At 41.3% G+C, this 13,851-nt stretch overlaps 1 pseudogene; it reads left to right on the forward strand.

Annotated features, from left to right (window-relative positions):
* Positions 1-1,480: 1,480 nt before the first annotated feature.
* Positions 1,481-5,984, forward strand: LOC123457169 (annotated as a pseudogene).
* Positions 5,985-13,851: the final 7,867 nt, after the last annotated feature.

The following is a 13,851-nucleotide window of genomic DNA, read 5'->3' on the forward strand; positions in this document are numbered from 1 at the left end:
GTTCCGAAAGCCCTGAAGCCTCTGATCTGAGTCACAACAGCAAATATAAGGAAAGAGTAAGAGAAAAGAGAAAGAGAACACCAGACTTGATCTCTAAAGACAGACTATTGAGAGAAAGAACAAGGGGCAGCAACCTTCCCATGGGATGAAGTCTGAAACACTGGGTCAGGCTGGGGTGCAAGCTTCTAAGGAGGATCCTAAGGAAAACAGACTGGACCAGCTGTAGGTCCAAGGAAGTAGATAAGGAAATATAGTTATTTGTGTCTTTACTCAGAATAAGCATTTTCAATGAAAATTGTCTAGGGAGTTTATCCCACAAGATAGTTTATGTTCCCTCAAGGTTTTCTAAGTTTAGGGAAGTTTAGTGTATTATTTGGGAGTAGACAAGCCTGTCAAGGCCATGCTTCTGAAGTTGTTATTTGCTGGTCTCATGGATAGTTATTAACTCTTTAGTTCCCTCTACTTTTCAGGGAAGGCTATTAGCCCTTCAGTGTCCTGTTGAAAGGGGCTGCAGATGCCACAGTCAAAGATGGTCAGTGGGCTCCAAGATGCAGAGGAAGGGTGAGAGACTGGCCAGGGCCTTGGCAGTGCATTGCAGGCTCTGAGCTCATCTGGAAACTTATCTATCCTCCCTTCCCTGGGGCAACACAGGGCATCTGGAAGTTGGGGACTTGGGGCATCATGCTGCCTGACTCCAGCCTGAAGAGAGTACTTTCCTTCCCCTACTCCCACCTATGCCCAAGAATGCACCTGAGGAAATGAGGTAGGCATTGGGTCCTTGGCGGACCACAGAGATACCACATGGAAATTCACAGCAAGTCTAAGGAGAAAAAAAGCTCCTTAACAAGAGGGACTAATTAGAAGATGAGGAACTCAACCCATCAGTAGTATAAAGGAAGGGAAGTGGGAGACACTATGATATCTCATCTGGAGCCCCTTAGTTGGTATCCCAGCTCTGGGACCTCTTCTCATCCCTAGGGGAGCTCCTCTTCTGGAAATTGTTCTTGGGTGGGGTTAGGGTTGCCTTCCAATTTTTGTTGTTCTTATATAACAAACCTACCCTGCCCTCCAGATAGCAAAGCAACACCTGACACTTCCGTCCATCAGTTACAGTTCCCCTGAAACTAAGGTGGGAGGACTGCAATTTAGGTCAGCATGGGCTTCATAGCTAAACAGCTTCATATCTTCCTCCCCCTAAAATGGAAGAATCTAATGATTGCTGGTGGCAAAGCTTCCAAAATGCGTTTTAGGTCTTAGGGCTAGATGCTTCCTCCCGTCCATGGTGACAGGGAAACCACTTTTCTCAAAAGATGCACTGCACTCATGCACCCGGAAGGAAGACAGAGGAGGGAAAAGCTTGGATTTGGGTGGATGGTGAAAAGAATTGTGTAAGGGCAGCCTGCAAAAGGTGGGCCTCGTCATGTGGTCATCCATGCAGTGCCCAGAGGCACAAGCCAGGGTATGCTTTGTTCCTGACAAGATGTTGAAGCCTCATAGACTGAAGAGCTCAGGCAAGGGCCTCCAGCCTTCCCCTCAAATCCACATCCAATCACAAAATGCCACCAAGCAAAAGCCAATCATGCATGCAGTTCAGATCGTCCAAATGAACGCCCTGGTGAGTGAGGGATAAAACTCATGCAGCAGCTAGAGGCAATTGAGTGCTTCCAAGAAGTTGATGAGTTGCAGTGACTTAGTGGACCACATCAGAATGGTGAGCATGGACCACTGGGCCTTCCAGATGTGGTTGCTGGTGGCTGCAAGTGTAGAGAAGATATGGAGGTACTGCAAGGACCCTTGGATGGTGCCGGCATGTGACTGACTGGTGTGGGTTATGCAAGCCTTCGGCTGGCGTGGGTGTGGTGTGGGTTTCCTGGTGATGCCATGGGTTGCTGATGTGGGTTGGTGTCTCATGCAGTTGTGACTGGTGCGGTAGAGCTCCTGCACAGGTTGACTGGCTTGGGTGGACTGGTTATATGGGTGGCTAGTTTGGGTGTGGGGTAGGCAACTTGCTCAGGTGGGGCTGGTTTTGATGTGGGCTTTCGAGCAAGGTGACTGGTTCCCATGGGGCCTGCTATGTGGAGTGCCTGGTGCAGGGTGCCTAGTGCAGGTGGGGGCTGGTGTTCAGGGTAACTGATGCTCAGGTGACTGGAGTCCACACTGCTGGGAATCAGTTTTTAATAGAGATGAAGGGATTACCTAAGTATAGCTGGAAATAGTTTGAAACACTGTACTAATACAAATGGTTTTGCGTGCTATATGGTTTGTTGCCATGAGGGTGGGTGGGTTCACAACTATCATCTGGTTTCTAGCATGAATGTATCTCTGTCCACCTGAAAAAGGCAGGCACCCAGATCAGTAATGCCAATTGGGAACTGGGCTGTGTTTAACATGGAATTCTGCCTGATGGTCAAATGCCCAGTGACAAAGTCATCTGTGGCAGAGAAGACTGGTTCAACATGGTTTTCAGCGGCACTGGGGCTGGCAAGCATGTGCTCAGAGTTGTGTTAGTGGACCTGGAGCCTTGTGTTCATAGGTGCTGGGGCCCTAATTAAAGGCTTTGGGAAGGGTGGGAGTACTTCAGGAAAGCCCAGGTTGGCTCCTGGAATCCAGGACAGGCTGTATATGTTTGGTTACATTGTGGAGTAAGAAACTGAAAGCCTTGTGAAGGATTTAGGGAATCCTAGACATACGTGGTTTATAGATCACAAGGACATTTTTTAGGAGCCATTGCTGACCTATAGGGGTATGGCATGTGCTTTGTAGAGTTGGCTAGCCAGTTGGTCTGAAAGACATTCATAGTGTCTCTAGATGAAATGAGCCCTGGGAGTTATAGGTAGCTCTTCCACCCAGAGCAACAGATAACAGGGAAGGAACATGCTGTCACTAATTATGCCTCAGGCCATTACACCAGGGGCAAGGAGGTTTGAGACCTGGTCCTGGATGGGATATACAAACAGGTAAGAGGATTGCAGAAGGAATTTAATGGGCCTTGTTTTCCTGGTGGGAAGGGCAGCCTTGGGTTGTGAAGGAGGAGGTAATTTGGGGAAATCTTTGAGTTTATCATACTGTGTCATGAGCAGTGTGTGTATTACCAACATCTGAGTATGTCAGTTTCTGGAGGCAGAGACAAGTCTGGGCTTTGGAGGTTGGTGGTGTAGTCTTGCAGGCATGAGTTCACATGCTCTTCTTTCTCACAGGTACACATGCACATAGGACTGCAAGGTTTCCTTATCTTCCACAACTTTGGAGGCAGCACATGTCTGGTTTCATGTCTCTGCTCATGAATGCCTCTCTGTTGACAATGCAAAAAGTCCAAACTGGAATTCACCATCTACCCTGCTCTTCAGGTGTCCATAGTCATGGACAAGCCTAACAACTCCATCCTGACCATGTATGTGGACCTGGATCACTTGGACTACACCTTCATGGTGGACAATGAGGCCATCTACATCTATCCACACAACCTGGGCATCAAATGTCCCATGTACATCAACCTCAACCACCTGATCAGGCAGATTGTGCCCTCCATTACAGCCTATTGAGGTTTGACAGGGCCCTGAATGTTGAACTAACATAACTGCAGATCAGCCTGATGCCCTACCCATGCATCTTCTTCCTGCTGGTTACCTACACCCTGGTCACCTATGCTGAAAAGGCCTACTTTTGAAAGCAACTCTTTGTGGGCTGAGATCATCAATACCTGCTTGGAGATGGACAATCAGATGGTCAACTGTGACCTTCACCATGGCAAGTACATGGCCTGTTGTATGTTGTACCAGGGTGATGTCCCACAACAGATCAACATGACCATTACCACATCAAGACCAAGGATTCCATGTAGCTTGTGGACTGGTGCCTGACTGCATTTAAGGTACAATTGGGTGCTAGGACACCAATGTACCTGTCAGCCTGCCCTGCACTGCAGCATCCTGCAGTCCCAGGGCCACAGCCTTGGGATAAATCCCCTTTTCATTTTAGGCTGCAAAAAAAGAAGTGTAAAGAATAATTTGCTAAATGTGGGCTGGAGAGATGGCTTAGCAGTTAAGCACTTGCCTGGGAAGCCTAAGGACCCTGTTTTGAGGCTTGGTTTCCCAGGACCAACATTAGCCAGATGCACAAGGGGCGCATGCATCTGGAGTTCCTTTGCAGTGGCTAGAATCCCTGGCATACCCATTCCCCATCTATCTATCTATCTGTCTGTCTGTCTATCTATCTATCTATCTATCTATCTATCTATCTATCTATCTATCATCTATCTATCTATCTATCTATCTATCTATCAATCATCTATATATCTAATCTATCATCTATCATCTGCCTCTTTCTCTCTCTGTATGTCGCTCTCAAATTAAAAAAAAGAAAAATTTGCTAAATGTTTTACACTTTTCCAGATACACTGTATGACCTTTCTCTAACAACAACACTTAGATTTGTTAGGGTTGTATTAACAGTGTCTGATACCTTAGAAAACTGCCACTGAGATGCCTATTTCCAAAAGCTTTGTAGAAGCAAGCCATGAGGAAAGTTCAGAAGTCATCTAACTATAGTCCTGGTCTTGGCTCCTCTTCACACCACTGCTTGCTTCTGAGATTCATTAGATTCTAGAGTACCATTTTGAGTGGTTTCTAGATTCTTTGATTACCTCTTATTACTGAATTTTAGGTTATACTAGAGTTTTTACAGATAGAGTTTTTTTTCGACAGAACTCATGTTATGCAGGTTGGCCTCAAACTCACTATGTCAGAGGCTGATGCTGAACTTGTGATCCTCCTGCTTTCCTCTTCTGAGTGTCTAAATTCCCACACTTGGTTTATGCTGTGTTGGTGATGGAACCCAGAACTGTGTTTGTGCTGTGCCAGCACTCTACTTACTCAGTTACTTGCCCAGCCCTGTAAGTAGTCCTAAGCATGTTTCACAGCCTATAATGTGGGCCTGAGGGAAGGCCTATCATTTCTCCAAACCAGGCTGGGGACCTCCGACTGAGACACAAAAGTAGTCTGTTAATTTGGGGTGTTTAGTATCATAATGAAAGAGGGAAATGCACTGTGTATTTGGGAGCTAAATCAAAGAACTTCAGACTTGTAAGACCATTTGTGATTTCCAAGGTAAATGCATCATCATAACTATGTTCCTCAACTTTATGGCAACTGGTTTATTAACCTCACCCACAATGGATTATCATTTACACTAAGTTATATGACCTTGAATTAATAAGCTGTGACTACTTCCTAGCTGTGCTAGGGGGATTTTAAGTTACAGGATTACTCCTGATTGAAAGTGACATGAGAAAGTCATAGAGAGGTGTCTGCATTTATTTCCCATGTGGAATGATCAATTTGCCTCTTCACCATACACACCTTGAACTCTGTCATCAATACTTTAGAAAGATAACTTCAACAGTCCTACTTTTCCCATGGTGTAGTGGGAGGCAGACTGTTGAATTCCAGTTTTGCCATTAATGACACAACTAAATTCATAAGAAGTTAATATTCATGTTGCACTGTCCTCCTGTGTGGCTGAATTAAAAAACTGAAAATGGGGATGAGGGGAAGGGGAAACTACTGAATGTTTGTAATTACCAAAAGTATAGCAGTGGTTTTTACAGTTTAAAGTAGATCCACTGCTCCCAATTTTTGATCACTCATTCCTTAGGCCAGTGTAAGGTTGACTATATATTGCCCTTCTCTTTCAGGTGGGCATTAACTACCAGTCCCTCATCGTGGTCCCTGGAGGAGACTTAGCTAAGGTACAGAATGTTGAGTGCATGCTTAGTCATACCACTGCCATCTGAGGTCTGGGTCCACCTAGACTACAAGTTCAACCTCATATCTGCAAAGGGAGACTTTGTTCACTGGTACGTGGGGGAAGGCATGGCGGAAGGGGAGTTCTTGGAGGTCCAGGAAGATCTGGCAGCACTGGTAAAGGATTTTGAAGAGGTGAACCTGGATTACTTGGAAGATGCATCTGAAAAGGAGCAATTCTGAGAACCACAGTGTGGCTGGTGGCTGGTGGCTGGTGGTTGGCGGCTGGCGCTACAACACTTCCTCTTTGCTGGTTAATGTTGCAGTGTATATTTACATATTAAAATGTCTGCAGTAGCTGGGTGTGGTGACACATGCCTTTAATCCCAGCACTTGGGAGGCAGAGGTAGGAGGATCACCACCCTGAAAGTACATAATAGATTCCAGGTTAGTCTGGCCATTCACAGCCACAGACAAGACCCAGCCTCAAACAAGGCAGAAGGTAAGGACTGACACTTGAAGTTGTCCTCTGACTTCCACACGTCTGGTGGCACACATACACACACACACACTCATGAATGTATATTTCATATGCATGCATACTCACAAAGCTAAATACATGGACCCTTTGGAAAAACCATAACAAGCCACATGACATTGTTTTTTTCTGAGAGGGCTTGCTGGTTTGGGATCATTCTTGTGTTTTTCATATGCATAATAAATTTAGCTTCACAATTAATTTTATACTAACCAATTCTTTTAGGAGATAGACAGTAAAAGCTTGATTATATGGAAAGAGAGGTAACCTAATTTCTTTTAAAATCACTCATTTGGACTGGAGAAATGGCTTAGTGATTAATGTGCTTCCCTGCAAAGCTAAAGGACCCATGTTTGACTCCCCAGATCCCATGTAAACCAGATGCACATGGTGATGCAAGCATGCAAGGTGGCAAACACACACAAGGTGGTGCACATGTCTGGCATTCGTTTGCAGTGCACCAAATATCTCCCTTCCTCCCTAGTCCCCCCCCCCACTCCCTCTACCTCACTGTCACTCTCCCTCCCTCTCTCATAAAAAAAAGGAATAAAAAATTTTAAATCACTCATTCCAAATACAATTACACTGGAAATCAATACTTGGGCCTATCTTGTTTTAAGGGCGTCTCTTTTTCAGGAGAGTTTTTGTTTCTAAAACCATTCATATATATAATGTATATACACTTTAATAGAGTCAACAGACACTTGTTTTCTTGTGATTTGTTTTGCCTGCTGAGCATCTTGTAAAAAATTACTCTTGAGGGGCTGGAAAGTAAGCTTAATAGATAAAGGCACTTGCTTACAATGTCTTGTGGACAGGATTCAATTCCCCAGTGCTAACATAAAAACAGATGTAAAGGGCTGGAGAGATGGCTTAGTGGTTAAGCGCTTGCCTGTGAAGCCTAAGGACCCCAGTTCGAGGCTCGGTTCCCCTGGTCCCACGTTAGCCAGATGCACAAGGGGGCGCACGCATCTGGAGTTCGTTTGCAGAGGCTGGAAGCCCTGGCGCGCCCATTCTCTCTCTCTCCCTCTATCTGTCTTTCTCTCTGGGTCTGTCGCTCTCAAATAAATAAATAAATAAATAAATAAATAAATAAATAAATAAATAAATAAATAAATAAAATTAGAAAAAAATTAGAAGAAAAAACAGATATAAAGTTGTGCAGGAATATGGAGTTTATAGATAGCAGCAGGGGGCTCTGGTGAGTCCCCAAGCCTCTCTTTCTCTTTGCCACTCTCCATCTCTTCCTTTACCTCTCTTTCTCTCTCTTTCCCTCTCTCTGCTTTCCTGTTTCTAAAAATACAGAAAAATATTTTTAAAATTACTTTTGAGAGGATCATGGATATTCATCTTAAAGTTGATTCATCCTCAGGGCTAAAGAGTTTTAGCAATTTCTTCAATACAGGAATCCTGGCTCAGATTTCACAGATCTTTTCAGACACTGAAACACAGAGAGACCTGAATCCACATGTTTTTCTTCCTTTGATAAGGAGGAACATGTATTGGAGGAGGAACAGGAACTGTCACAAGGAAACCATAGCTCATGTATCCATTTTATCCTTTCATCCTGACTAACCTCACTCCTCACCTGAACAACCTCCAGCTCCCCCCCCCAAAAATTCCAGCACTTGTGTTCTGTCTGGGTAAATGACTGCTTGTTGGTAGGTAACCAACAGGTCAGTTTACTTAACTGCCAAAAATTGATCTGCCTTCCTAACAACCAAATGAACAATCAATTTAGAAGAGGATGAACAAAATAAGCATTAACTTGAAACAGATCTGACATCATAAAGACATCTGGAAAATTTTGTGATGGTGAGCCATTTCAACAAATATTTCAGATTCAATTAACTTTTGGAAGAATTGGACCATTGGGGGACAGTTATGAAAGAAGACAATACAAATATTTCCAAGCGGGCTGGAGAGATGGCTTAGCGGTTAAGCACTTGCCTGTGAAGCCTAAGGACCCCGGTTCGAGGCTCGGTTCCCCAGGTCCCACGTTAGCCAGATGCACAAGGGGGCGCACGCGTCTGGAGTTCATTTGCAGAGGCTGGAAGCCCTGGCGCGCCCATTCTCTCTCTCTCCCTCTATCGGTCTTTCTCTCTGTGTCTGTCGCTCTCAAATAAATAAATAAATAAAATTTTAAAAAAAGATATTTCCAAGCACTTGTCTATTATGGTTGTACCAATAACACTCAATAGGAATGTCTGAATGTCCCCATTGCTCCATGTCCTCACTAAGTTCTGGGTGTCACTGATATTTGTAATTATAGCTGTAATGTAGACACCTCATTCTATTTTGTTTATTTTTATTTATTTATTTGAGAGCGACAGAGAGAGAGAAGGAGAGAAGGAGGGAGAGAGAGAGAGAGGGAATAGGCATGCCAGAGCTTCCAGCCACTGCAAATGAACTCCAGATGTGTGAGCCCCCTTGTGCATTTGGCTAACGTGGGACCTGGGGAACCGAGCCTCGAACCGGGGTCCTTAGGCTTCATAGGCAAGCACTTAACTGCTAAGCCATCTCTCCAGCCCACCTCATTCTATTTTAGTATGTATTTTTCTTGTTATGGAGAAAGAGGGCTGAATGCCTCTATCTGTGATTTTGGGCAATTAGGAGCCCCTGTTTTACAAAGTACCTCTTCAAATCTCAAAAAAATCCAAAACAACAATAACAACAAAAGTGTTTTGGAGTATCGTAAGCAGGTAATATAAAAATTCTTTATTAGAACTAATAGAAAAGTATGAATGGCAATTTCAAGATATTCGGGACACTATGAAAACATCAAACATAAGAATTCAGGGCATAGTAGAAGGACTTCACTCCAAAGGCATACTAGGCATCGTCAACAAAATCATAGAAGAAAACTTCCCCCAAATTGGGAAGGAGGTGCCAATGCAGATACGGGAAGCCTTTAGAACCCCAGCCAGACAAAACCTGGAAAGAACCTCTCCTCACCATATTGTAATCAAACTACCAAACACACAAACCAAAGAAAAGATATTGAAAGCAGTGAGAGAGAACAATCAAGTTACCTACAAAGGCAAGCCCATCAGGATTACAGATTATTCAATACAAACTTTAAAAGCCAGAAGGGCTTGGAGTGATGTATTCCAAGTTTTGAAAGATAACAACTGTCATCCAAGGTTACATTATCCTGCAAAGCTATCCATTCAAATTGATGGAGAATTAAGGACATTACATGACATAAGCAGGTTAAAGGAGTATTTGAAGACAAAACCAGCTCTACAGAAAATATTTGAAAGAATCCTCCAAGCTGAAGAAAAGGAAAAGCACACATATAAGAAACCTGGAAAAAACAAGCAATATTCAAATACTAGTTAACACAAGAGAGCAAAGGTAGAACCAGAATCCCCCCCCCCAAAAAAAGGCAAACATAAATACACACCTTTCAATAATATCTCTTAATGTCAATGGACTCAATGCCCCAACAAAAAGACATAGATTTGCAGTCTGGGTTAAAAAGCAGGATCCTAAAAAAAAAAGCAGGATCCTACAATTTATTCTCTCCAAGAAACACACCTTTCTACAAAGGATAGACATTATCTTAGGGTGAAAGGTTGGAAAACAGTGTTTCAAGCAAATGGGCCTAGGAAACAAGCAGGGGTTGCTATCCTAAGATCTGACAAGGTAGAATTCAGTCCAATAGTCAAAAAGATAAGGAAGGTCACTTTATATTGAGTAAAGGCACAATCCAATAGGAGGACATTACAATCCTAAACATATATGCACCTAACTTGGGGGCACCCAAATTCATCAAACAAACACTATTAGAACTGAGGTCACAAATAACACCCAACACAGTGGTGGTGGGTGGCTTTAATACCACACTGTCATCAATTGACAGGTCATCCCAGGCAAAAAATAAACAGAGAGGCATCTGGATTAAACAAGGTCATAGAAGGAATGGACCTAACAGATATATACAGGACATTTCATCCAAAGGCTGCAGAATATACATTCCTTCAGCAGCACATGGAACATTCTGTAAAAATAGACCATATACTAGGATACAAAGCAAATCTTAAAAAATTCAGGAAAATTGAAATAATTCCTTGCCTTCTATCTGACCACAATGGAATTAAACTACAAATCAGTAGCAACAAAGGCTATAGAGCATACACAAAATCATGGAAACTAAACAATACACTACTAAGTGATGAATGGGTCAGTGAAGAAATCAAGAAGCAAATCAAAAAATTTATAGAGTCAAACAATAATGAGAACACAACATACCAAAATCTCTGGGACACAATGAAGGCAATTTTAAGAGGTAAATTTATAGCTTCAAGTGCCTATAGAAGAAATTAGAAAGGTAGCAAGTAAACGACCTAATGCTTCACCTTAAAGCCTTGGAAAAAGAAGAATGAGGCAAACCAAAAATTAGTAGATGGGAAGAAATAATAAAGATTAGGGAAGAAATTAATGAAATAGTAACAAAAAAATAAAAAAAAACAATCCAAAGAATTAATGAAACAAAGAGTTGGCTCGTTGAAAGGCTAAACAAGATTTATAAACCTTTAGCAAATCTGACCAAAAGAAAGAGAGAGGAGACACAAAATAATAAAATTAGAGATGTTAAAGGTAACATCACAACAGATTCCAGAGACATTCAAAAATCACAGGGACATACAATAAAAGCATATACTCCACAAAGTATGAATATCTGAAAGAAATTCCTTGACTTATATGACCTAACTAAATCATATCAACATGAGATTAATCACTTAAATAAGCCTATAGCAAACATGGAGATCTGAACAGTTATCAATAATCTTCCAACTAAAAAAGCCCAGGCCCAGATGGATTCACTGCTAAATCTTATCAGACCTTCAAGGAAGAGCTAACACCATTGCTTCTTAAGCTTTTCCAGGAAATAGGAAAAGAAGGAATTCTACCAAACTCCTTCTATGAGGACAGCATCACCCTGATACCAAAACCAGGCAAAGAGAGAACAAAAAAAGAAAATTACAGACTAATCTCCATTATGAACATAGATGCAAAAATTCTCAACAAAATATTGGCAAACAGAATACAAGAATATATCAGAAATATCATTCACCTGGACCAAGTAGGCTTTATACCAGAGATGCAGGGATGGTACAAATCTATAAATATAATACATTATATAATACATTATATAAATGGGTTGAAGGACAAAAATCACATGATCATCTTGTTAGACGCAGAGAAAGTGATTGACAAAATCCAACATCCCTTCATGATAAAAGTCCAACAAACACTGGGAATAGAAGGAACATATCTCAACATAATAAAGGCTATTTTGACAAGCCTACAGCCAACATATTACTAAATGAAAGCTTTTCCACTAAAATCAGGAACAAGACAAGGGTGTCCACTGTCCCCACTTTTATTTAATATAGTTTTGGAAGTCTTAGCCATAGCCATAAGGTAAGAGACACACATAAAAGGGAAACAAATTGGAAAGGAAGTGATCAAGTTATCATTATTTGCAGATGACATCATTCTATATATAAAGGACCTTAAAGACTCTACTAGCAAACTGTTAGAACTGATAAAAACCTGCATCCATGTAGCAGGATAAAAAATAAATACGCAGAAATCAGTAGCCTTCCTATATACTAACAACAAACACACAAAGAATGAAATCAGAGAATCACTCCCATTCACAATTACATCAAAAAATAAATAAATAAATAAAGTACCTTGGAATAAACCTAGCCAAGGAAATGAAACACTACAATGAAAACTTTAAAACACTCAATTGAGAAATTGCAGAAGACACTACAAAGTGAAAAAACATCCCTTGTTCCTGGATGGGAAGAATCAATATTGTGAAAATGGCAATCTTACCTAAAGCAACCTACACATTTAATGCAATACCTATCAAAATTCCAAAAGCATTTTCATGGAAATAGAAAAAGCAATCCAAAAATTCATTTGGAATCACAAAGAAACCCGAATATCTAAAATAATACTGAGCAACAAAAATAAGGCTGGTGGTATCACCATACCTAACCTATACTACAGAGCCATAGTAACAAAAAACAGCATGGTACTCGCACAAAAACAATCATGTAGAACAATGGAACAGAATACAGGACCTGGATGTAAGCCTGGTAGCTATAGCCACCTGATAGTCAATAAAAATGCCAAAAATACTCATTGGAGAAAAGACAGCCTCTTCAGTAAATGGTGTTGGGAAAACTGGATATATATCTGTAGAAGGATGAAAATAGATTCTTCTCTCTCGCCATGCACAAGAATTAAGTCCAAATGGATTAAAGACCTTAACATCAGACCTGAATCTCTGAAACTGCTAGAGGAAAAAGTAGGGGAAACCCTTCAATATATTGGTCTTGGCAAAGACTTTCTGAATACAACCCCAATTGCTCAGGCAATAAAATTACAGATTAAGCACTTGGACCTCATGAAATTAGAAAGATTTTGAACTGCAAAGGACACTGTGAATAACCAAAGGTAACCTACAGAATGGGAAAAAAATATTCACCAGCTATCAATCTGATAGAGGATTAATAGCTAGGAAATACAAAGAACTCAAAAAGTTAAATAAGAAGGAATCAAACAAGCCAATCAAAAAATGGGCTATGGAGTTAAATAGAGCATTCTCAAAGGAAGTAATATGAATGGCATATAAGTGTCTAAAAAAGTGTTCTATGTCACTAGTCATCAGGGAAATGCAGATTAAAACTACATTGAGATTCCATCTCACTCCTGTCAGATTGGCTACCATCATGAAAACAAATGATCATAAATGTTGGCGGGGATATGGAAAAAGAGGAACTCTTCTACACTGCTGGTAGGAATGCAATCTGGTCCAGCCATTGTGGAAATCAGTGTGGAGGTACCTAAAACAGTTAAATATTGATCTACCATATGACCCAACCATAGCACTCCTAGGCATATATCCGAAGGACTCATCTCATTTCCTTAGATGTACATGCTCAACTATGTTTATTGCTGCTCAATTTATAATAGCTGAGAAATGGAACCAGCCTAGATGTCCCTCAATGGATAAGTGGATAATGAAGATATGACACATTTATACAATGGAGTTCTACTCAGTGGTAAAGAAAAATGAAGTTATGAAATTTGCAGAAAAATGGATGGATCTGGAAAGGATTATACTAAGTGAGGTAACCCAGGCCCAGAAAGTCAAGTGCCATATGTTCTCCCTCATATGTGGTCCTAGCTACAGATGATTGGTCTTCTGCTTGAGAAGGAAAATACTTAGTAGCAGAGGCTAGTAAGTTAGAAAGGAGATATAAAGGCAAGAGAAAAGAAGGGAGGAAGGTACTTAATAGGTTGGTATTGTATATATGTAAGTAGGATGATTGAGATGGGGAGGTAATTTGATGGAGAATGGAATTTCAAAGGGGAAAGTGCAGTGGGAGGGGAGGGAGAGTATTAACATGGGACATTTTTTATGTGCAAAATGTTAATAAAAATTTTGAAAAGGTAAAAAAAAATCTTTGTTAATGCTACAATCCCATGTTTTAACCTTAGCTTTCATAGTCAGTATACAATAGCTTTCATTTGTGGAAAGACAGT

The sequence above is a fragment of the Jaculus jaculus genome (genome assembly GCF_020740685.1).
Source record: "Jaculus jaculus isolate mJacJac1 chromosome Y unlocalized genomic scaffold, mJacJac1.mat.Y.cur SUPER_Y_unloc_2, whole genome shotgun sequence".
NCBI classification, from domain to species: Eukaryota; Metazoa; Chordata; class Mammalia; order Rodentia; family Dipodidae; genus Jaculus; species Jaculus jaculus.